Genomic DNA, 23,313 nt, shown 5'->3' with positions numbered 1-23,313 from the left:
CTTTTGTTTATTGGGCACAGACTATGTGCCAAGCATCATGCTAAGCATTTCAGTTATATTTTCTCAGTCAACCAATTAAAACCCTAAGGAGGTAGGTAGTCTGCCTTCCTCCCATCTCCACAGGGGAGGAAGTGCAGACTCCACAGGGATTTATTATTTGCCTAATATCTGGCTGGATTATTTCTGCTCAATTCCAAACCTTTGCCCTTAACCCTTATGCTCTTTTGCCAGTTAACTGGAGCTGAATCAAGCATTTCTAGTTGTGAGTAACTGGATTTGAATGTCGACTTCTGTGTTCTGTTATGGCTGTGACATAACTGACTATTTGGTCAAGGGCAAATGGCTTACCTTTCCAGTTGCTTTATCTATTAAGTGGGACAGGAGGCTACAGTGGTCACGAATAGGCATGAAACTAAAGCAAAAAAAAAAAAAAGATAATGTAAATAGCAATGTTTAAGTTTAAAGAGGACTCCTGATATTAGTCATAACAATTCCTCCACACGGGAGGTACGTGTTTGTTCTATTATTTTACTTTTTAGCCCCAAAGGTCCCCAGATGCAGGCAGCTCCTTCCCCAAGATGGAGGGAACTTAATCCAGTTTTGGTATTTAGACATGTTAGGGTAAAGCTGCTGGGATTCACCACAAGAGACCTGGGCAGACACTTGTGCTCCCTGTCTCTTGCCAGATGAGGCTCTGTACCACCTTAGGACTCTGCCAGCAAGAAGAGCCCAAGCCAGTGGGGCCCACCTGACCTGGGACCATGAACTTTCAACACCGTGCACCAAAACAAACCTACTTCCTTTGTACAGCTAGTCTGCCTCCGGTATTTCATTACAGTGATGAAAAGCTAATGCAGCAGTTGAGAAACAAAGAACCCAAAATGCTCATTAAACAGGGCAAGCCTTTCATCTGACTCTGATAGCAATGATGTCTGAAAATGAATCCCACTCATTGCCTTAGTGATGGGTATAAATGTTCAGCTCCTGATGTGGCAATGCAAAATGTGAGTCTCTGAATTGAAGAGCATTTATTTCTCAGATTCAGATTGTATTTGGGGAGATTTCATGAAGAAAATTGACAGTGCCAGGGCCTCAATTTGGCTAAGTTAGACTCGGGTTTTCTCAGATCACTGCTGAGTTACCAGCATCTTTTATACTGAATGCCATGATTCAGTTTGCTTCTTGTTTCCCGCCTATAAGAGAACCCTAGGCTGGCCCTTCTGCCTGTCCTGCTCCAGTCCTGCCCAGTCCTCTCCGCCTCCACCTTTCCTGCAGCCTGCTCTGCCTGCTCCATGCCACAGAGGCTGAACTTTGCTGACTGCGGCTCCGCAGCTCTTTCCACGCCGGAGCGTGTAGATCTGACTGTCTGCCCACGCTGACGATACTTCCCCATGGTAGCCATGTCACTCCCAGCCGCATCTCTGCAGGCCAGCCTCCTTGCCCAGCTCCCGCCTCTATTGGCTTCAGCTGACTTTATTTCTTTTATCTTTTCAGCCCCGGAGGGAAAATGGTTCTCCCTCTGTAGCCAGTCCTTGGCCTCCTCACCATACTGTATTTGTTTTCTTAAACTTGCCTGCACTCTGATAGAGTGCAGTAATCTTTTCATTAAAGACATTTTGTTTGAACCATCTGGGATGTTTTGTTTCTTTTTTTAAAAAAATATTTATTTTATTTATTTCAAAGACAGGGTTACAGAGAGAGGTAAAGACAGAGAGAGAGGTCTTCCATCCGCTGGTTCACTCCCCAGATAGCTGAAACGGTCGGAGTTGCGCTGATCTGAAGCCAGGAGCCAGGAGTTTCTTCTGGGTCTCCCACGCAGGTGCAGGGGCCCAAGGACTTGGGCCATCTTCCACTGCTTTCCCAGGCCATAGCAGAGAGCTGGATCAGAAGAGGAGTGGCCAGGACTAGAATCGGCATCCATATGGGATGCCAGCACTGCAGGCCAGGGCTTTAACCCACTGCGCCACAGTGCCAGCCCCGTTTTGTTTCTTCCCTTGAGCCCTGACCGGTTCGCCATCTCTTTCCTAAAATCCATGGAGTTAGAAATCAAACCTGTCATTCTAGAGGGGGCAGGTGTTTTACTTCAGTCGGGATGCATTTTGAGCATCTTCACATGTTCAGCATTGTACTAAGAACTAGGAGGGGTACAAGAGACATTTGTGTCACATTCTTGTCCACAGAGCCCATGATCCCCTATTAAACAATGAGTATGTTACACACAGCTGTACATCTGACATTTGACAGTCTTGGGACTAGCCAGGTGACATAGGATAATATTAAAACAGGGGGAAAGCCCCATCTGCAGGTGTACTGTTATGCCCACTTCGATTATCCCCAAAGGCCATCAAGGAGTCAACACTGTTGTAAGACACACGAGAGTTTTATTGCAAGATCGAGCCAGGACTCCCAACTATCACCGATGCAGAGGATCTGAATTGAGAGCCCCGACTCTTCAGTTAATGGGGTTTTTATAGGTTTTTCAGAGACATTCTATACATTATAGCACCATTCAGCAAATCATCTCATTCCACCAGAAATCCAAAGAACATCTTTTAAAACTGATTAGTGCATCCAGCGGCGGGAATGGACCCAGTAAAGGTGGTTGGATGGCTTTGGGGTTGATGCTTTTTAAAATGATTGGCTAAAGTCTAGCATCCGAGCCACTAGGGTGTAGGTGCCAAACTGCAGGGTTTCAGGATGTTATCAGTCACCTTAACTGTCTGAAAAGACACCTGGAACTTTAGGTATTTCCCTGCTATCTGCTGATTGGCTGTTGCTAGGGGAGTCACAGGGGAGTCTTTTTGGCTTAGGGTTCAGGCCCTGGTCAGGCCCGAGATACAAGATGGGGGCCTAGTCTAAAATAGCTGCACCTTGATCCAGGCTCAGGTCTCTCAGTACCATACTTCTTGAATCTTTTTTTAAGATTTATTTATTTTTATTTGAAAGTCAGAGTTACACAGAGAGAGAAGGAGAGGCAGAGAGAGAGGTCTTCCATCTGATGGTTTACTCTTCAGTTGGCTGCAATAGCTGGAGCTGTGCCAATCTGAAGCCAGGAGCCAAGAGCTTCCTCCGGGTCTCCCACACGGGTGCAGGGGCCCAAGCACTTGGGCCATCTTCTATTGCTTTCCCAGGCCATAGCAGAGAGCTGGATAGGAAGTGGAGCAGCCGGGTCTCGAACTGGCGCCCATATGGGATGCCAGTGCTTCAGGCCAGGGTGTTACCTGCTGCACTACAGTGCCAGCCCACTTCTTGAATTTTTTAAAAAAAAGTGTTTGTTGAATTGGAAATTCAAGGGGTGGGCCAGGCCAAAGCCAGGAGATTCATCCAGGTCTCCCATGCAGGTACAGGGGTCCAGAGACTTCGGCCATCTTCTGCTGCTTTTCCAGGGGCATTAGCAAGGAGCTGGATCAAACTGGAGTAGTGGAGACTTGAACTGATGCCTATATGGGATGCCAGTGCTGCAGACATGGCTTAACCTGCTACACCACAGTGCCGACCCCAACCAATTATTAAGAGCTTGGTTCTTCAGAGTACACATTTGACAGTTCCTCCATCGAAATATGCAGGAAGGTCTTGGGTTCTCTCTGCCTGTGTACGGACAACACTGGGATGCAGGGTCACAGCAAGGAAGGATTCACATGGGACTTGAGGCTTGATCAAAAACTTCCATAGTATTCAAAAAAATTCCATAGAATTCAAGAGAGGAGGGTCTGCAGGAAAGAGCAGGAGAGTGAGAAGGCAGAGAGGTGGGAATGTGTGAGGTATTGTACACTCCAGGTATTACACAGAGGACAATAAAGAGACTGGGTGGACTTGACGGCCAAGTACACCTGGAGCAAAGGTAACACTCAACAGATGGGATATGGGGCAGATCACCGTCTTGTAACTATGTTGGTGAAAGAGCACCAAGGTCAGAATTTCAAAGCATTATCGGTAACCCAATTTCTCTGTAAATAATGTAACTTGTTCTTAACTATTAAGTATTAATGTAGCCACTCTGTAGAATCGTGGCTGGTTAGAAACTGTAATCATATTTAACAAACACTGTTTAACTTGGACAGGATCTCCTAAGATTCCAAGTCTGGGAGCTAATTTTAAGGTCCTGCCCATGTTGCAGTAGCTGTAGGAAGAGAAGTTCAGAAGTGCTTTCTCAGCTAGACCGAGGGTGAGGACAGACCTACTAATGAGGCTGAGATAGGCTTGCAGCTGAGTTTGCAACAATAGTGTCATTCAGGGTGCTTCCCTAACCAAAGCAGGAGACCACATAACAATGACTTCCTTTCCCTACATAGAGCAGTGTGGGAAAAAGGCAAGAAACACCAGTGACTGCCAGCCGCACCATGATAGGCACTGAATAAACAGGGGTCACAGGGATGGAGAAGTAAAGGAGGGGCTGGGAACGCTGAGGTCTTCGAGGGCACTGTCCTGCAGGCGCTGCCTTCTCTGTCCTCTTTCCCTGCTTGACCTTGTGTTTTTTTTTTTGTTTTGTTTTGTTTTTTATTTTTTTTTTATTTTTGACAGGCAGAGTGGATAGTGAGAGAGAGACAGAGAGAAAGGTCTTCCTTTTGCCATTGGTTCACCCTCCAATGGCCGCCGCGGTAGCGCGCTGCGGCCGGTGCACCGCGCTGATCCGATGGCAGGAGCCAGGTGCTTCTCCTGGTCTCCCATGGGGTGCAGGGCCCAAGGACTTGGGCCATCCTCCACTGCACTCCCTGGCCACAGCAGAGAGCTGGCCTGGAAGAGGGGCAACCGGGACAGGATCGGTGCCCCGACCGGGACTAGAACCCGGTGTGCCGGCGCCGCAAGGCAGAGGATTAGCCTGTTGAGCCACGGCGCCGGCCCCTTGTGTTGTTCTAATTCCACTCAAGCAGATGTGGCAACGAAGCTCACCAATCACTACAACTGCTACACAAGCAAGCATCTTTCAAATACTTGGTTTGGGAGTAGCAATTACCGGAGCATTTGACCAATAAATTCCTGGTGAATATGATCTCTAGAGATCAGAGAATTAGATAAGAATGGTTGAAAGCTGGATAGTAAATTGGAAGCATCAGTTAGTGAGGTGACATGCAAGTGTTCTTCACATTAAGATTCCAGTTTGATGTAACTCTTCCATCTTGACAGTGGCCTTGGCTCTTTGAGTTAGCAAAGTACTTATGTGCTATCTATTTAAGGAAGCAAAAACGTCCAAGTCAGCACCATTCTTTCCTATAAACCTGTCCTGCATGCATCAGATCAGTGTGAGAGGTAGATAATTATGTGAAGGTGCTTTGTAAACTGAAGAACTGTATAATGGTCAAGAAATGATTATTACGATCATTTAGGGAATCTTCAAAGAATGTCCTGGAAGGTCATGTATAGGACAGTCTTCTTATGTTCTAGAAATACGCACCTATCATTAACAACCAAAGGTGCTGAAGAAGATTTCTGAAATATTCATTACAAGTTTGATATGCTGGCAATAATGACCTGAACTGCTAATGAGAATGAAACACATTAAAATAGTGCTATTCCATTACTTCAAAAAATGCTTTAAAGTTTTATGGACCAAGTACTTATAGATGTGTTCAAAAGAATATTCCCTGCAATGTCAGTATGGAAAAAAAATAAAACCAAATTGGGAATAATTAACATGTCTATCATTATGGATCTGTTTAGGTAAGCTATGATGTATAAATATGGAATGCTATGTAGTCAATGAAAAGAATGAATTAGACTTTGTAAGTAGTTATATGGAAAATATACATGGGATATTACATGATAAAAACATGTGCAAAGAGTATATAATTTACGATCAGTACATTATTTCTAAGATCTACACAATGCTCAAGGAATTTTTAAAAATTTTCTGCATTTACTGGAGAGGCGCAGACATAGAGAGGGAGATACAGATAGGGACAGAGACAGAGATAGAGGTGTGTGTGTGTGTGTGTGCACGAGAGAGAGAGAGAGGGAGAGAGAGAGAGAGAGGCTCTCATCTGCTGGTTCACTCCCCAAATGCCCACAGCAGCCTCTGCTGGAGCTGAAGCCAGGGGCCAGCTCCTATCCAGAACTCTATCCCGCAGGGTTTGCAGAAACCCAATTTCTTGAGCCATCACTGCCTCCTCTCAAGGTCTGCATTTGCAGAAAGCTGGGGTCTGAAGCTGGGGCTGGATGTCAAACCCAGGTGCCCCAGTGCGGGACACGGTTGTCAACTGTGAGGCCAAACACCCCCCTTAGTCAAGGAACCGTTAAGAAAAAATGGTGTCTTCATGGAGTGCTGTGTGCTAGTAACCGATAAACCATTCTTGAGGAATGTCTGCTACTCATCTGTTCATCATGGCTCTCCATAACAAGAGTTTAACTTTCGGCCAGCGCCGTGGCTCAACAGGCTAATCCTCCGCCTGGCGGTGCCGGCACACCAGGTTCTAGTCCCGGTCAGGGTGCCAGATTCTGTCCTGGTTGCCCCTCTTCCAGGCCAGCTCTCTGCTATGGCCCGGGAGTGCAGTGGAGGATGGCCCAAGTGCTTGGGCCCTGCACCCCATGGGAGACCAGGAGAAGCACCTGGCTCCTGGCTTCGGATCAGCGCGGTGTGCCGGCTGCAGCTCACCGGCCGCAGCGCGCCGGCCGCGGCGGCCATTGGAGGGTGAACCAACAGCAAAGGAAGACCTTTCTCTCTGTCTCAAAAATAATAATAAAAGAGTTTAACTTTCTATAATAGTTCTGTATTTTTATGATGAATTTATACTACTTTCATCAGCACAAAAAGTCAGGGCTTTCACAAATCATAAAACACCTTCAAATGCTTCAAACAAAATCTGAACACCTTAGTGTGTAAATGTGACTGACTTTCAAAACACTGAAAAGAAATGTTGAAGGTTTGAATTGTTAAAGCCAAACAAAGTTTACTTCAATTTGCTAAGGTTGATCTGGAATTGTAGGGCTTGGAAAAATGCTTCAAAATATTGATCCCACTGCTCTAAGCAGCAGGCAATAAGTTCAAAATAAGCTTCAGAGTCTCCATGGGGTTGGAGCAACTCTTCCTACTAACATGAGCTGAAACAAAGAGGAGTTTTACCCCCTTGCAAGATTTTAGCTCTTTTTTCTGACCAATTAATCAAAGGTCTACATGTTTGCTGAAGGCACTCTAAGCCCCAGAGTGAAATCAACTAAAATGGCTGGAACCTGGGTTGAACAAAGTCAACTTGAACTTGCTCAAAAGGAAGTACTGGTAGCAAGCTGTTTGTTCTCCTATTTGCTGTCCAAAGCAAAACACTTGGAATATGCCCTGTGTACAAAGGGGGATGTAATGTTTAAGAGACTCATCCTGGGGCTGGCATTGCGATGTAGTAGGTTAAGTCACAGCCTGCAACACCAGCATACCATATGGGCACTGGTTCAAGTCCCAACTTCTCCACTTCTGATCCAGCTCCCTGCTAATGCACCTGGTAAAGCAGTGGAAGATGGCCCAAGTCCCTGAGCTGCACCCACTGGGAGCCCCTGATGGAGTTCCTGGTTCCTGGCTTTGGGCTGGCAGATTTGGGGAGTGAACCAGTGGATGGATGGAAGACCTCATATTTTCTCTCTCTCTCTCTCTCTCTCTCTCTCTCTCTGCCTTTCAAGTAAAATAAATCTTTAAAAAAAGATTCACCCATTTCAGAGATAAATGGTTATCCTAACTATACTTATTTCCTTTCATTTGTCCATTCTGATATCTGTTAAAATGTCTAACTGATGGCTGAATAAACTGTGTGTGTTTGTAGATAGAGAAAAAAACCATGCTATTAAACTTACAATTCTACAGACCAGCAACATTCAAAACAAATATTTATTTTATTTGAGAGGGAGGGAGAGAGACAGAGAGAGACCTCCCATCCACAGGTTCGCTCTCCCAGAATGCCCAGGACCCAGGAGTTAACCCTGGTCTCCCACGTGGGTGGCAGGGATACCTGCTGTCTTCCAGCACGCACAACATCAAGAAGCTGGACTGGGACTGACCTTGGGCACTCTGACAGGGCACGCAGGTGTCTGACGCAGCAGCTTAACCACTACACCAATTGCCTCCCCCTGTTTCCCTACCCCCCAAAAAAATCTTATGCAGAAACACAAAATAATGAAATTTTGTATTGAGAAAATGTTAAGGCTGTGGGTGATTTTTTAAATTTCCCATTATTGTTTTAAAATACAGGGAACCACACATTAAAAAATAAGAGCCTTTAAGAGAAAAAGATGATTCTATAAAAATGACACTTGTTTTTACTTTCTCAAATAATGTACAAGAGGGAAAAATCTTGCAATACTATACTTGGGAAAGTAGTTTCGCCCAAGAGAGACTCTTAGAAGGCTTCGCAGTGAGTTGTGAATGGAGCAGGAGGAAGGAAACTTGCTTTTGGTGTCCACCTGTGACCAGTCGCTCCCGTGTGTAGCAGATTCTGCACTGTCCCTTCACGGGCAAGTGATCAGTGTAGAGAGCCCTGGAGAATCAGGAAGTGAGGTCCTGTGAGTCCACTATGTCCCCTGGGACGTTAAGCAATGGGAATGCAAAATAAACATGACTTGGTTAAATGATGCCCCTTTCTAGAAAAAGAAGTAGTAAAATGAAAAAGAAACTTCATGTCTGCTATTACAGAATTACTACAAGTTCTGAAAAGGTCTCTTGGAAATCAAGGTCCAGGATCCATAATACTTATAACAGAAATATTGTGAACATTGATATGTTTATAAATAAAACATCTGAAACCATATTCAATCATATTGGAGTGGTAACACAAATTCCAAATCTTGATTCAAAAGTATTTTACATGAACAGAGTTCTTCTAGGGGCTGGCACTGTGGCGCAGTGGGTTAAAGTCCCAGCCTGCATTGCTGGCATCCTATATGATATTCAGTTCCCGGCTGCTCTACTTTCAATCCAGTTTTCTGCTAATGTGCCTAGGAAAGCAGTGGAGGATGGTCTGAATCCTTGGGCACCTGACCCCATGTAGGAGACCCAGAACTGACTCCCAGCTTTGGCCTGGTCCAGTCCTGGCCATTTCAGCCATTTGGGGAGAGAACCAGTAGCTGGAAGATCCCTCTCTCTCTGTCTCTCCCTTTCTCTCTGTAACTCTGCCTCTCAAATATAATAAATAAATCTTTTAAAAATTCGACAATATTGATTGGTAGGTGAGTTACATGATTTTAGAGTTATACTGATTTCAATCAATTTTAATCAAAGATTATGCAATATAATCACTTCAGTTTCGTTCTTTTCTTTTTAAAAAAGATTTATTTACTTGATAGGCAGCGTTATAGAGAGACAGAGGGAGAGACAGAGAGAGAGGTCTTCCATCTGCTGGTTCACTTCCCAAATGGCCACAATGGCCAGAGTTGGGCCAGTCCAGAGCCAGGAGCCAAGAGCTTCTTCTGGGTCTTCCACGTGGACGCAGGGGCCCAACTTCTGCTTCTTTCTCAAATTAGTAGGGAGCTGGGTCAGAAATGGAGCAGCCAGGACTCGAATCAGCAGCATATGGGATGCTGGCGCCACAGGCAGCAGCCTAACCTGCTATGCCACAGCACCAGCCCCATGTCTTCATTCCTGTAAAAACAGTATTTAAATGGTAATATTTAAGCTCTAACCTAAAGATAAGAAGGTATTTCAAAAAGTTCTTGGAAAATGAAATTAAAAGATAAGTTTATAGTTTTTTCATAACACACATTTCCCATGAATTTTTGAAGACCCCTCATATTCGTTTTTCAGTATGACTGAGCTGTGGCACTGCACTTGTTTCTTTAGCTGGAGTCTGGTGTGCATAAATTTACTCATTTTTATGCATGCCCAGTGATACTCCTTTTATAGAAATCATAATGAGAAGTGAAGGGGGCCAGTGTGGTGCAGCAGGTCAAGCCACCATTTATCCTAGAGCTGCTTCAAGTCTCCACAGCTTGGCTTCCTGTCTAGCTCCCTGCTAATGCACCTGGGAAACATCAGAAGATGGCCCAAGAACTTCGGGCCCCTGCCATCAAAATGGAGACCTGTATGGAGTTCCTGGCTCCTGGCTTTGGCCTGACCCAGCTTGGGCTGTTGTCACCCTTAGGGAAGTAAACCAGAGGATGAAAGATCTCTGTCTCGGGGCCGGCGCCTCCACCTGTGGCGTTGGCATCCCATATGGGCGCTGGTTGCAGTTCTGGCTGCTCTACTTCTGATCTAGCTCTTCGCCGAGGCCTGGGAAAGCAGTAGAAGACAGCCCAAGTCCTGGATCCTGGCTTTGGATTGGCTCAGCTCCAGCTGTTGGCAGCCATTTGGGGAGTGAGCCAGCAGATGGAAGATCTTTCTCTCTGCCTCTCCCCCCCACTCTCTGTAACTCTACCTCTCAAATAAATAAATAAATAAATAATCTTAAAAAATAATATAAGAAAGATCTCTCTCTCTCTCCATCCCCCATAACTCTGCCTTTCAAACAAATAAATTTTTTTTAAAGTCCTTGGGAAAACAAAAATTAAAAATAAAGGCAGTGTGCATGGATATATCTTTATAATATTTAGGATACAATAAAATCAAATATTTTTTTAAAAACTCATAATTTCATGTAACTTTTTTTTTTTTTTTGACAGGCAGAATGGACAGTGAGAGAGAGAGACAGAGAGAAAGGTCTTCCTTTTTGCCGTTGGTTCACCCTCCAATGGCCGCTGTGGCCGGCGCACCGCGCTGATCCTAAGCCAGGAGCCAGGTGCCTTTCCTGGTCTCCCATGCAGGTGCAGGGCCCAAGGACTTGGGCCATCCTCCACTGCCTTCCCGGGCCACAGCAGAGAGCTGGACTGGAAGAGGGGCAACCAGGACAGAATCCAGCGCCCCGACCGGAACTAGAACCTGGTGTGCCGGCGCCACTAGGCGGAGGATTAGCCTGTTGAGCCGCAGCGCCAGCCAATTTCATGTAACTTTTAACAACTTGGACCCTGAGAGATATTGGGATAAATGGTAAACAAATGGAAACACTCTCATAGTTATGTTAGCAGAACAGATCACAAATATTTCATGCTGTACAGTTCTTCAGAACAAATACAGTTACCTTGTTATATGTGTTTGCACCTTCAGTATTTCAAATAAGAAATGTTTTATAAAAGTAGCAATCAGTGACCACCATCTGCCTAATGAGCTGCAGTAAAGCTACTTCAAGTAAGAGAATCCGTTAAAACATAAGCATTTCTCCCAACACAATTCAGAAAGGATTTGTTGTTTGTTGACTCCATGACAAACGCCACATGAATAAAATACAGCTGCTGTCCTCAGGCACTCCTGTCGATGGGACTCCTAAGTGAGATGCACGAATGATCGCCATGCGGTGTGATGAGTGCAGTCGCAGGCTTGTGGGCAAGCTGCAGGGGCACCAGGGAGTAGTGACCTCCAGGACTGACCCGGAAGGCCTGAGGCCAGGCGGGGATGCACACACCGGGCTGAAGACAGGACTGCAGCGTCACGTGAGGGTCAGGCACGTGCAAACGCACCTGCTCACCTTTCTCATTCTTCATCCACAGAGTACTGCAGTTCTAGCATCACTGCTGCACAGTGCAAATGGGTTTAGTGTCGAAATCGATCGTTGTAAACAACTCTGATTAAATAAAATAGGCTTCCAATGCTATGTGTTTGTTGTTCCATAAAATTAGAAGGTTAAAGGTAGTGGACGATGGCCCAAGTACTCGGGTTCCTGACACCCACATGGGAGACCTGAATGGAGCTTCTGGCTCCTGGCTTTGGCCTGGCCAAGCCATGGCCATTGGGGCCATTTGGGGAGTGAAAAACAGCAAGTAAAAGTTCTTCTCTCTCCCTCTGTCACATTCTATCTTTCAAATAAATAAAGTAAATGTTTAAAAAATATTGATCAAAAATGAAAAGGCACCTCTTTTTTTAAAAAAAAATTTATTTTGGGGATGGTGCTGTGGTGCAGCGGGTTAAAGCCCTGGCCTGAAGTGCCAGCATCCCATATGGGCGCCGGTTCTTGTCCCAGCTGCTCCTCTTCTGATCCAGCTCTCTGCTATGGCCTGAGAAAGCAGTAGAAGATGGCCCAAGTCCTTGAGCCCCTGCACCCACGTGGGAGACCTGGAAGGGGCTCCTGGCCCCTGGCTTCAGATCAACGCAGCTCTGGCCGTTGCGGCCATCTGCGGAATGAACCAGCAGATGGAAGAACTCTGTCTCTATCTCTCTCTGTAACTCTTTCAAATAAATAAGATAAATCTTTTTTTAAAAATGAAGAAAATGAATCTCTATTAAAAAAATACCAAAGATAATTTTGTTTGGGAAAACATTATGTGTAGCATTCATTTATTTATTTATTAAAATTTATTTTTATTTATTTGAAAGACAGAGTTACAGAGAGAGGTAGAGACAGAGAGAGAGAGACTTCTTCCATCCATTGGCTCACTCCCCAAATGGCCGCAAAAGTTGGAGTTAAGCTGATCTGAAGCCAGAAGCCAGGAGCTTCTTCTGGGTCTTCCATGTGCGTGCAGGGGCCCAAGCACTTGGACCATCCTCCACTGCTTTCCCAGGCTGGATCAGAAGCGGAGGGGATGGGACTCGAACTGGCATCCATATGGGAGGCCAGTGCAGCAGACCAGGGCAGCAATCCGCTGCACCACAGCGCCTGTTAACTTGTAGACTGGTGGCCCAGGGCAATGACGGCACAGACCCTGGCATCGTCTCTGGCTCTGCTTGCCTGCTGTGCAGTTCTGGGCAAGCTCCTCGATCTCATTGTCCTGCGGTTTCCTTGTCTGAAACTGGAATGATGATAACAGCAGTGTGTGCTTCAGAACAACAAAACATTCAGCATAGTCATATCTAGTATGTAGTATAAAAATATTAGGTTTCTTTCTTTCTTTCAAGATTTATTTATTTATTTCAAAGTCAGAGTTACACAGAGAGAGGAGAAGCAGAGAGAGAGAGAGAGAGAGAGAGAGAGAGAGAGAGAGAGAAATGGCTTCCATCCGCTGGTTCACTCCCCAGTTGGCCGCAATGGCCGGAGCTGCACCAGTCTGAAGCCAGGAGCCAGGAGCTTCCTCCAGGTCTCTCATGTAGGTGCATGGGCCCAAGGACTTGGGCCATCCTTTATTGCTTTCCCGGCCACAGCAGGGAGCTGGATCAGAAGTGGAGCAGCCGTTTTTTCCTGTTTTGTTTTTTGACAGGCAGAGTTTAGACAGTGAGAGAGAGAGAGACAGAGAGAAAGGTCTATCCTTCTGTTGGTTCACCCCCCAAATGGCCGGGAGCTAGTCTCCCATGCGGGTGTAGGGCCCAAGCACTTGGGTCATCCTCCAGTGCCTTCCCAGGTCACAGCAGAGAGCTGGACTGGAAGAGGAGCAACCGGGACAGAATCTGGTGCCCCAGCCAGGACTAGAACCCGGGGTACCGGTGCCGCGGGTGGAGGATTAGCCTAGTGAGCCACGGCGCCAGCCAGCAGCCGGGTTTTGAACCGGTGCCTTTATGGGATGCCTGTGCTTCAGGCCAGGGCGTTAACCCGCTGTGCCACAGTGCCGGGCCCTAGGTGTTATTTCTATCAAGTATTTCTTTTACTTTTAAGAAGTTTTTGTTAACTATTTGAAAGGCAGAGAGAGAGAGTGCGAGAGCAAGAGAGAGAGAGAGAGAGAGAAATCTTCTATCCACTGGTTCACTCCCCAGATGCTTGCAGCAGTCAAGGCTGGGCCAGGCTGAAGCCAGGAGCTGGGAACTCAGTCCTGGTCTCCCTCATGAGCGGCAGAAATCCAAGTACTTGAGCCGCCCCAGGGTGCACAGGAGCAGCAAGCTGGAACTGGAGTGCAGCTGGAACTGAGACCCGGGTGGTGTCTCAAGCGGCCTCCTAACCTCTGACCAAGATCTGCACCTGCACCTCGCTCTGAGACACTCTAAGTTCCAGAGTAACCTCGAGTCCTGTTGCAAACGATGAGTCATTTGCAATCCACCTGCTCTTCTGTGGAGCTGAGACTTCCTTGACAAATTCCCCAGGAAAATCTCCCAGCACCGTCCCCTTGGTCTTTGGCCAGTGACTCCAAGTACACTGAGTTGAATCCATGCTTCTGGAAGCATGGCCGGTGAGTCAGCTAGGAGAGAACCCACCTGCCCATTGCGGGGTTGCCCGCATTCCAGATCAGAGTGTTGGGTGAGCCCTGGCTTCTCTGTTTCTGATCCAGCTTCCTGCTAATGTGCACCTTGTGAGGCAGCAGGTGATGGTGCAAGCACTGGTTCCTCTCCCTTGGCTTCAGCTTGGCCCAGCCTTGGCTGTTGTGGACACTTGAGAGGGTAAACCAGCAGATGAAAGATCTCCTTCTGTTTTTCAACTGAAAAAAAAAAAAAACAAAAAAACCCTAAATTAAAAAAAATATAAATAGTCTGCTTTGGGTAGTGATATTATTTAAAGAACAAAACAGAGAGAGAGAAAAGCACCTGAGGCTTGCTACTTTGTAAAGAAAGAGGTGTGTTGAGCTCATGGTCTTAGAGGCTGAAATCCAGGAACAAGCTGTCCCACCCCGCAGGCTCCTGGTGAGGGTCTTCCAGCTGTCTTGATGGCATCTAGATGGCATCACGCAGTGGGGCTTGTGTGAGAGAGATCACATGACAGGACAGGAGGCAGGAGATGAGGGGAGCACCAGCCTAGTTCTACAGCAGCCTGCTCTGGCAGCGATTAACCCAGTCCTCCGAGAGGCAGCATTAATCCATCCATGAGGGCGAGGGCCCCCATGATCTAATGACCTTCCTTCCCCTGGGCCTCCCCTCTTAAGGGTCCCAACACTTCTACTCTGCAACGCTGGAGACTGAGACGCCAGCACATGAACCTGGAGAAGACCAACCACCTCCATCTTAGCATTCTCTCTTTGCTGGCTGGACAAACACAGACAAACACCCTTGTTTTTCTACAAAGTCACCTTGTACAGGGCGGCAACCCTCCTACATAGGCTGTAAACTTGAACTCACTTACACTCTCATGTCACTTTTTTTCAGAAAGATGGAAAATGAACAAAACCATTCTAAAGTCAGTTGGCAATGCACAAGCTTATCCAAATGAAATACTGCTATAAGAGGCAAAACCCAGTTTTAGAAATATGAACAACCTACTTATCAAATAAAAAAAGCAAACGGCCTGGCAGCACTTCCTGTCCAGCTGCCCGGTCAGGGATCCTGAGGCGCTCCTAATACAGACTCTGTGGCAGCACAGTTGGAGCCCTGTGCAGTGCTCTGGGGCTCTGCTGATTTCCGTGGAAGCAAGCTCATGGGCACGACCACGACCTCAGGGGCCGGTTCCGTGACTCTGCAGCCACTGTGGGCATAGCACACGGGCGGTTCTTGCTGTGCACGCTTTTCAAAGGAGAAACCTGAGGCACAAACTTGGGCCAAGAACACACAGTGAGTTTTACAGGGAGAGCTGCGGCCCTGCCCTTCGCTGAAGCTCCCGTCCTTGTCCTGCTCTGTGCCCCTCTCCAGCCCTGAGGGGAAGCAGCACTTCTCTGTTAGCAGGAAGGGTCAAGATGTGAATGGGTTTGAGAGGGAACACAATCAACCGTAGGCAAACATGTTCTCCAACGTAAAGCACCCTTGGGATTTCAAAGACTGAAAGAATGGAAAATAGCAGTATCTCATTATGTACTGCTTTTTATATTAAGTGTATATTGCAATGATGACATTATTGTATGGAGTTAAACATTACTGAAACTATTCTTATCAGTTCCTTTTCCTTCTTTTCAAGTAGCTCTTAAAAAAATCTAAAATTACCCATGTGGCTGGCATTGGCTTTCTGCTGGACACGTTACTCTGTTCGAACTCTCAAATCTCCTTTAGGTCATAGCTCAGCTCAGCCCTGGGACCCCCAAGACAGCCTCAGATGTGATGGGAACCCACGCTGGGGCCAGATGAGGGCCTCCAGCTAGCTGTAGTCTGCCATCTACAGCCTGCAGGTCTGTGTGCTTACTCTGCCATGCCACTCTTACTGAGAAACCATTTTCAGGTGCACAAACACCTAAACTCTGCTGAGAGTCTGGAGGAGGACCCAGAACATACACACGTGAACTGTCAGGCCACAGTGTGGACAGTGCTGATCAAGGCAGGGGGAAGAGTTAGGGTCCTAAAAGAGCAAGGGATTTTCCAGATTAAAAGAATGTTTGGCCTAGGGATACACAATACACGTTTAAGGGGACATGCGTGGGTGGGAGAGGTGACAGGGAAGTGGAGAGCTGCCAAGGATGAAATGCTGTAACGACCACACGGAGAGCACTCCTGGGGGCTGGGACAGAATGTATGGGACAGGACGGCGAGGGCCACCCTGAGGGCCAAAGCTTGTCATGCCAGGCCGGCCCTGGAGGGCAGCCAGCCTGGCAGGCACGGTAAGGCCCCAGAGGCCCAAGAGCAGCTGCAGAAGTGATGAGCAGGCAGGCTCCAGGTAATGAGATCTGTTTTGCATCAGAGGCTGAAAACCTGGCCCAACACCGGCCACCAGGAAGGCCAAACCACCTTAGCAGGCAGAGGGGCATGGGCAGGGCAGAGAGGACAGGACATAAAGGAAAGCCGGTAAAAATCAAGAGAGAGGAGAAACTGGCGTCTCCGTGGAGAAAATAAACCACCAATCACTCCAGGAGACCCTCCGAGGAGCTGGTGTGACACTACCAGGGGCTCCAGGCTAGGTCCACGGCCCAAGCTGTGCGTGGGAAAGTCTTGCATAACTGGGACTTCAGAGAAATGGTAATGTGGTTACAATGGCACACTTTTATAAATAATTGCGTGTGCGAGCACATGAAAGATAACAGGTGGAAGGCAAGAAGAGAAGGAGAAAATGAAGACACACCCAAGCAGAAAACAACAAGCCACCACCAATTACAAAAAAGAAAAAGGGCCCCACCTGGGAGATTCTGATCTGAGTAAAGGACCAGGCATGAGTCCCTGTAAACCACGATGCCAGGGCACGGCCAGGGCACGGCCAGGGCACGGCCAGTGCCCGCTGGCCAGAAGCTGCACTGATGCCTGTGGCTGCGTGGCCGGTAGGGAGATACTCAAAGAAGGCGGAAAAGCAGCCCAGCGTTCGCATACAGGAAAACAGAACCGGTCCCATGCCGCACTGGTCCGCACGTACCCATCGCTGGCTGGCATTGCTGACTGTGGCATGTGACATGTAGCGACAGGCAGCCATTTTCCCGCATGAATCTCATATGCCTAAAATCAGGGGAGGTTTTGGGTCCCACATGTCCTAGGGACATTCTCTTTTTGTGGAATCATCAGCACGTAGGGAAGTGTCTCCTGATGCCCAAGATTTCTGCTTAGTTCAGAAGGCAGAAGATGCTGGGAGCTGATGGAAGGCAGCAGCTGCAGGCTGCAAACGCCAGCGCAGGACCGGGCTTTTCCGGCAGAAGACGGACTCACATAGAAACACCCTTGATTAAGCAGGCAAGGGCATGGAAGCTAAAAAGCAACTAAAAATAGTATCTCACCTTCTAATAAGGAGAGGACATCTGTCTGCATTTAAAATCAAGAACAGGAGGCTGGCGCTGTGGTGTAGTAGGTTAACCTGCCCATACGGGCACCAGCTTGGGTCCCAGCTGCCCCACTTCTGATTCAGCTGTCTGCTGATGTGCCTGGGACAGCAGAGGAAGATGACCCAAGTATTTGGGTCACTGCCACCCATGTGGGAGAGCCAACGGAGTTTCTGGTTCCTGGCTTCAGCTTGGCCCAGTGCTGGTTGCCGCTGCTATTTGGGAAGTCAACCAGTGGGTGAAAAATATGTCTCTCCCACTCTCTCTGTAACTTTGCCTTTCGAATAAGTAAATAAATCTTTATAAAAACACCCAAGATTAGAAATATGAAACTTTCCACAGACTCAGCCTACCTGACTGCCTTCTTCTGTTTAATAGGCTTTTATTTTACTTCCATTTTCCCAGGAACTGCTTATTTTTTTTTTAAAGATTGATTCATTTATTTCAAAGACAAAGTGACAAAGAGAGAGAACAGGTGCTCTTCCGTCTACTGGCTTACTCCCCAAATGCCTGCAGCAGATGGAATTAGGCCAGGTTGAAGCCAGAAGCCTGAAGCCCCATCCAGGTCTCCAACGAGAGTAGCAGGGATGCAAGAACTTGAGCCATCATCTGCTGCCTCCCAGGATGTAGATGAGCAGGAACCTGGATCATAAGTGGGGCAGGCAGGACTTGAACCGCCACTCCCATGTGTGATGCAGGTGTCCCATGCAGCTTAACAACACCTGCTCTGTGACTGCCTTCCTTAATATTGCAGCCCCTCCTGTCGCCTGCCTGCCTTTATCTCCTCCCCACAGCACTCACTTGCTTCCACACAACACAACTGCTCCATACAACACAACTGATCCATACAACACAACTGCTCCATGCAACACAACTGCTCCATACAATACATCTGTTCCATACAACACAACTGATCCATACAACACAACCGATCCATACAACACAACTGATCCGTACAACACAACTGCTCCATACAACACAACTGTTCCATACAACACAACTGATCCACACAATACAACTGATCCACACAACACAACTGATCCACACAACACAACTGATCCATACAACACAACTGATCCACACAATACAACTGTTCCACACAACACAACTGATCCATACAACACAACTGATCCACACAACACAACTGATCCATACAACACAACTGATCCATACAATACATCTGTTCCATACAACACAACTGATTCATACAACACAACTGATCCACACAACACAACTGATCCACACAATACAACTGTTCCACACAACACAACTGATACAACACAACTGCTCCACACAACACAACTGATCCACACAACACAACTGATCCATATAACACAACTGTTCCATACAACACAACTGATCCACACAATACAACTGTTCCACACAACACAACTGATCCATACAACACAACTGATGCACACAATACAACTGCTCCACACAACCCAACTGTTGGATACCTTTTTTTGTCTCTCCCATCTCCACTAGGATGGAAGCTTCATAAAGAATAGATGGTTGTTTTATTTTCAGCTATATCCCAGTGTAGAGCAAAAGTAGGGGCTCAAGAAACAATGAAAATTTGAGTGAACTGCTTAAAAATTTTATTAGTTTAATGTGTCACAAAAGTATTTTAGAACAAGAACAATAGTGTGTCTCATTAAGAAGCAAACTTAAAGATATTACTCTTCTAATGCTGTTTGAAACAAGCCAATAACACATAGATGGCAGTTGTAAGCTTAAAATCCATTAGGAAGCTGGGAGAAGTGGGATGGAGTTGTCAACAGCCATAGGATTGCCTACTGATGGAAAGAGGACCCTCTGAATCAAGGTCGTACACTTTTTTCTCCCATCCCTGCCCTTACCTTGCCCTTTTGCTATTAGGCCAAAGGCTGAGGTCAGAAAGAACAGTGAGAATTGGAGGAAGCTGCAAAGGTTTCTTTTTATACATTTTTAGCTAAAGCAGAGCGAAAACAAGGATTTCTTGCCTACAAGGATATTCTTGCTCCAAAGTCTCACAGATCCCAGGCCAACGTTCCCCAGAAGACTTCTGATTCTAGGAGATTTATGGCAAATTTAATCACCCTAGGCCTGAGTGATACTGGCTTACTTTAAGCCAAGGATTATCATGCAGAGTATTTGACTATGGTTACGTTAAAGGTTCTTGGCTGTAGAAAAATGTTAGCATTTCTTGACATCGTTATGTATTGTGATCACTTTCTAATTAAATTAAGTGCCATCATCATTATGAATTTTGCATCATCCGCCTGTCATTTCATTGTCTGAGTCTGAAGTGCAAAGATATCACTTGGCAGTAGTTATCAAGTCCTGTGAGAAGCCTTCTGATCTGGCCATGCCGTCAGCACTTCTCACCTGTTGGCGCTGGCTCAAGTTTAGGCACGGTCCCAAGTGGTGATCCAGGCTTGGGGCACTCACTTACACTCTCAGTACAAAGGCATCGTGCCTCCAGCAATAATACACTGCTTTCGGTTCTACACTGGAGTTAGTCAAGAGAGACGAACAAATCTGGAAGCTGTGGAAGGAGGAGAGAAAGAAAACTGGACAAATTGGAAGGTAAGAAGGAGAGAAGGATGAACACCAAGGAACTGGAGTAAGACCAGGTGACAATTGACAGTGAGAACAACTCTGCTGTGTGGACTGTTGTGCGCACACTCACGCCACTGTGCCCAGGCACCCAGTGATCCCGGGAAGAAAGATCGACTCACATAGAAAGCACTTCAGTGATGTTTAAGGTTTCTTACTAAAGGCTTCTAAAGACGTTTCTTTTTTTCCTCCAACAGATAGAAGGGTTCCTTCAAAATTTTCATGGAAAATGGAATTAAAAATGGTTATTTTGTACCAAAAATGTTGGAAATCCAAGTATAGTTTCTTCATAATATACATTGTCCATGAACTTTTTGAACACCCATTATCCACTGTACTTGCACGATGAACAATGCAGTTAAACCAAAAGTAGAAGGTTGTCCAGGGGCTGGGACTGTGGTGTAGCAGGTAAAGCCACCGCCTGTGGCATTGGCATCTCCTATGGGTATCTGGGTTCTACTCCCAGCTGCTCCTCTTCTGATCCAGCTCTCTACTATGTCTTGGGAAAGCAATAGGAGACGGCCCAAGTGCTTGGCCCACCTGCACCCTTGTGGAAGAACTGGAAGAAGCTCCTGGCTCTTGGCTTTGGAACTCCAACCATTGTGGCCATTTGAGGAGTGAACTGGTGGATAGAGGAGCTCTCTCTCTCTCTCTCTCTCTCTCTCTCTGCCTCTGTCTCTCTGTAACTCTGCCTTTCAAATAAATAAATCTTAAAAAAAAAAACAAAACTACACATGAGATGGCCTGTGTTTTCGGCATCCTATGTGGGTGATGGTTTGGGTCCCAGCTGCTCCACTTCCGATCCAGCTCTCTGCTGTGGCCTGGGACGGCGGTGGATGATGGCCAAGGTGCTTGGGCTCATGTGGGAGGCCTGAAAGAGGCTCCTGGCTCCTGGTTTTGAATAGGTGCAGCTTTGGCTGTTGCAGCCATCTGGGGAATGAACCAGCGGATGGAAGACCTCTCTCTCTCTCTCTGCCTCTCCTTCTCTCTCTGTGTAACTCTGACTTTCAAATAAATAAATAAATCTTAAAAAAAAGAAAGGCACTCAATATGAATGATACACAGAAGCTTCAAACTACAAGTGTGCTAGTATCTCTCCAAGCTTCCCTACACCCTCTTTTGGTCACCTTTGTTGACCACAGTCTTATGCCACACGACCTTGCATCTCCACTCCCAATCACGGGGCATGGTGCTCAGAAGCAGTCCCTGGCCTAGGTGTTGCCTCCTCCAGGAGGCAGGCCATTCCGTCTGCCTTTCTCTCCGCCTTCACTCCTGCCTTTACGCGAGTGCCTGCACGTATCAGGTGTTCCACAGTATTCAGTGAATGAGTGGATGAATGTAGTTTAGCCCAAATAGACGAGCTGTGTCAATGAGAGTCTTCTCCTGTGGATCTGAAATTTGAGAGAGGAAGTAGTGGGGGCAGAGAGAGAAAGGATGTCAGGGACTTGAACGGTGGCCAACATTCCTGGGCAAGTTAGCTGGAAACTGGAAACAGATGGAGCTGAGAGGAAGTGACTAGAGCATATTCAAATAAAGACGCCATGGCGCTGACACGGGACCGAGAGGTGGCCCTGTGCCAGCCACATTTCTCAGAGGCTTCCCGTACCTGGATCCCCCTGAAACCATTGCAGTGTCTGAAAAGTACTGGAGTTAGCTACCGTAATCCTCTGCTTCTTCTGATGAGAACATTCCTGACCTAGGCAAGAATGTTGTAGCTGATACAGTAATATGCCCAGGTAAAGATCATCATAGCCACTCACATGCATACTGGAAGAAAGGTGCTACAAGGGCGGGCGCTGTGGCACAGTGGGCTAAGCCTCTGCCTGCAGTGCTGTCATCCCATATGGCCAGCAGTTCTAGTCCTGGCTACTCCTCTTCTGATCCAGCTCTCTGCTGTGGCCTGGGGAAGCAGTAGAAGATGGTCCAAGTCCTTGGGCCCCTGCACACGCGTGGGAGACCCAGAAGAAGCTCCTGGCTCCTGGCTTCGGATCTGCCCAGCTCCTCCCATTGCTGCCACTTGGGGAGAGAACCAGTGGATGGAAGACCTTTCCCTCGGTCTCTCCCTCTCTCTGTCTGTAACTCTGACTACCAAATAAATAAATAAAATCTTAAAAAAAGGGTGCTACAATGTGCACAGAAAGTATTAAAACCTGAGAAAATGGCAAAATGAAATGTGTACAAGAGAGCAGCCTAGAGGCTAAGAATAACGGAGAGTATTCATTGGGGAAGCATGGCTGTCAAAGGCTGACTGGGTGCAGACGTGTGTCAGTGACTGGAGACAGCACCCAGGAGGACGCCACCAACCCTCCTCAGGAAGCCACTCATTTGCTGATGGCCTGAAAGGGAGAACAGCAGGTTCAACAGAGAACTGCAAAGAATCCAAACAACACCAAAAGGTAGCAGGGGGAGGGAGGCAGTTTTGAACTGAGATGCGAAGAGTAGGTAGGATTTGGACAGCAAGAAATGAGAAGATTCTGCAGAAAGATTGTGCGGGAGATGCCGAGTGGGAGGAGGACACCTAGGGAGCAGGAATAAGGGTGCAAATGCATGGAGGCAGAGGGAACACAGTCTTGGACGCGGGAGTCTGTGCAGAAGGCGGAGCTGACGGGTGGGCAGTGGGAGCTGGTGGTGCAGGCGATGAGGAATCAGCGCTCTAGGTGATTAGGAATGGAAAGGCTACCGAGCACAAGGAAGACACGATTACACTTGTACTCGAGGAAGAAGCGGGGTTACAGAGAAAGCTGGACAATGAGGGGTTTGGACTTGATCATTGATGAAGTCAAGATTTGCTAGACAGAAAGGAATAAAGATGTGAAAAATCATCATTAACCTTCAGGAATAACTCTCCTGTTCCCTGAAGAGAACTTGCAGTCCTCCACTCAGGCGTCACTGTAGGAGAGCCACTGCAATGATCAAAAGCCCCGTCTCTAAAATTTTTTAAATTTATTTTCATTTTATTTGAAAAGCAGATGGAGTGGGTGGTGAGAGATCACCCACTTGCTGGTTCAATCCCCCAAAGCCTGCAACAGCTGGGGCTATGCCAGGTTGAAGCCAGGAACCTGGACCTCAATCCAAGTCTCCCATGTGGGTGGCAGGGATCCAAGTTCTTGAGCCATCACCTGCTGCCTCCCAGGGTGTACATTAGCAGGAAGCTGGAATGAGAAGCAGAGCTGGAGCTGAACCCAGCACTTTGATATGGGGTGCAGGGGTCTGGAGCTGCAACATAACCACTTTGCCAAACACCCACCCTGAAAACCTTCA

The 23,313-nt window shown here is 47.1% G+C and overlaps 1 long non-coding RNA gene across 1 annotated transcript in view; it reads right to left on the bottom strand.

Annotated features, from left to right (window-relative positions):
- Positions 1–347: 347 nt before the first annotated feature.
- Positions 348–23,313, bottom strand: part of LOC133774493 (uncharacterized) — a 64,590-nt gene continuing 41,624 nt past the window's right edge. Inside the window, exon 3 of the long non-coding RNA XR_009868080.1 lies at positions 348–412. This is a non-coding gene — a long non-coding RNA (uncharacterized LOC133774493). The remainder of the gene's footprint in view (positions 413–23,313) is intronic.

The sequence above is a fragment of the Lepus europaeus genome, chromosome 15, assembly GCF_033115175.1.
Source record: "Lepus europaeus isolate LE1 chromosome 15, mLepTim1.pri, whole genome shotgun sequence".
Classification (NCBI taxonomy): Eukaryota; Metazoa; Chordata; class Mammalia; order Lagomorpha; family Leporidae; genus Lepus; species Lepus europaeus.
The sequence above is the reverse complement of the archived record's forward strand: the minus strand, read 5'-3'. Positions and strand labels throughout refer to the sequence as shown.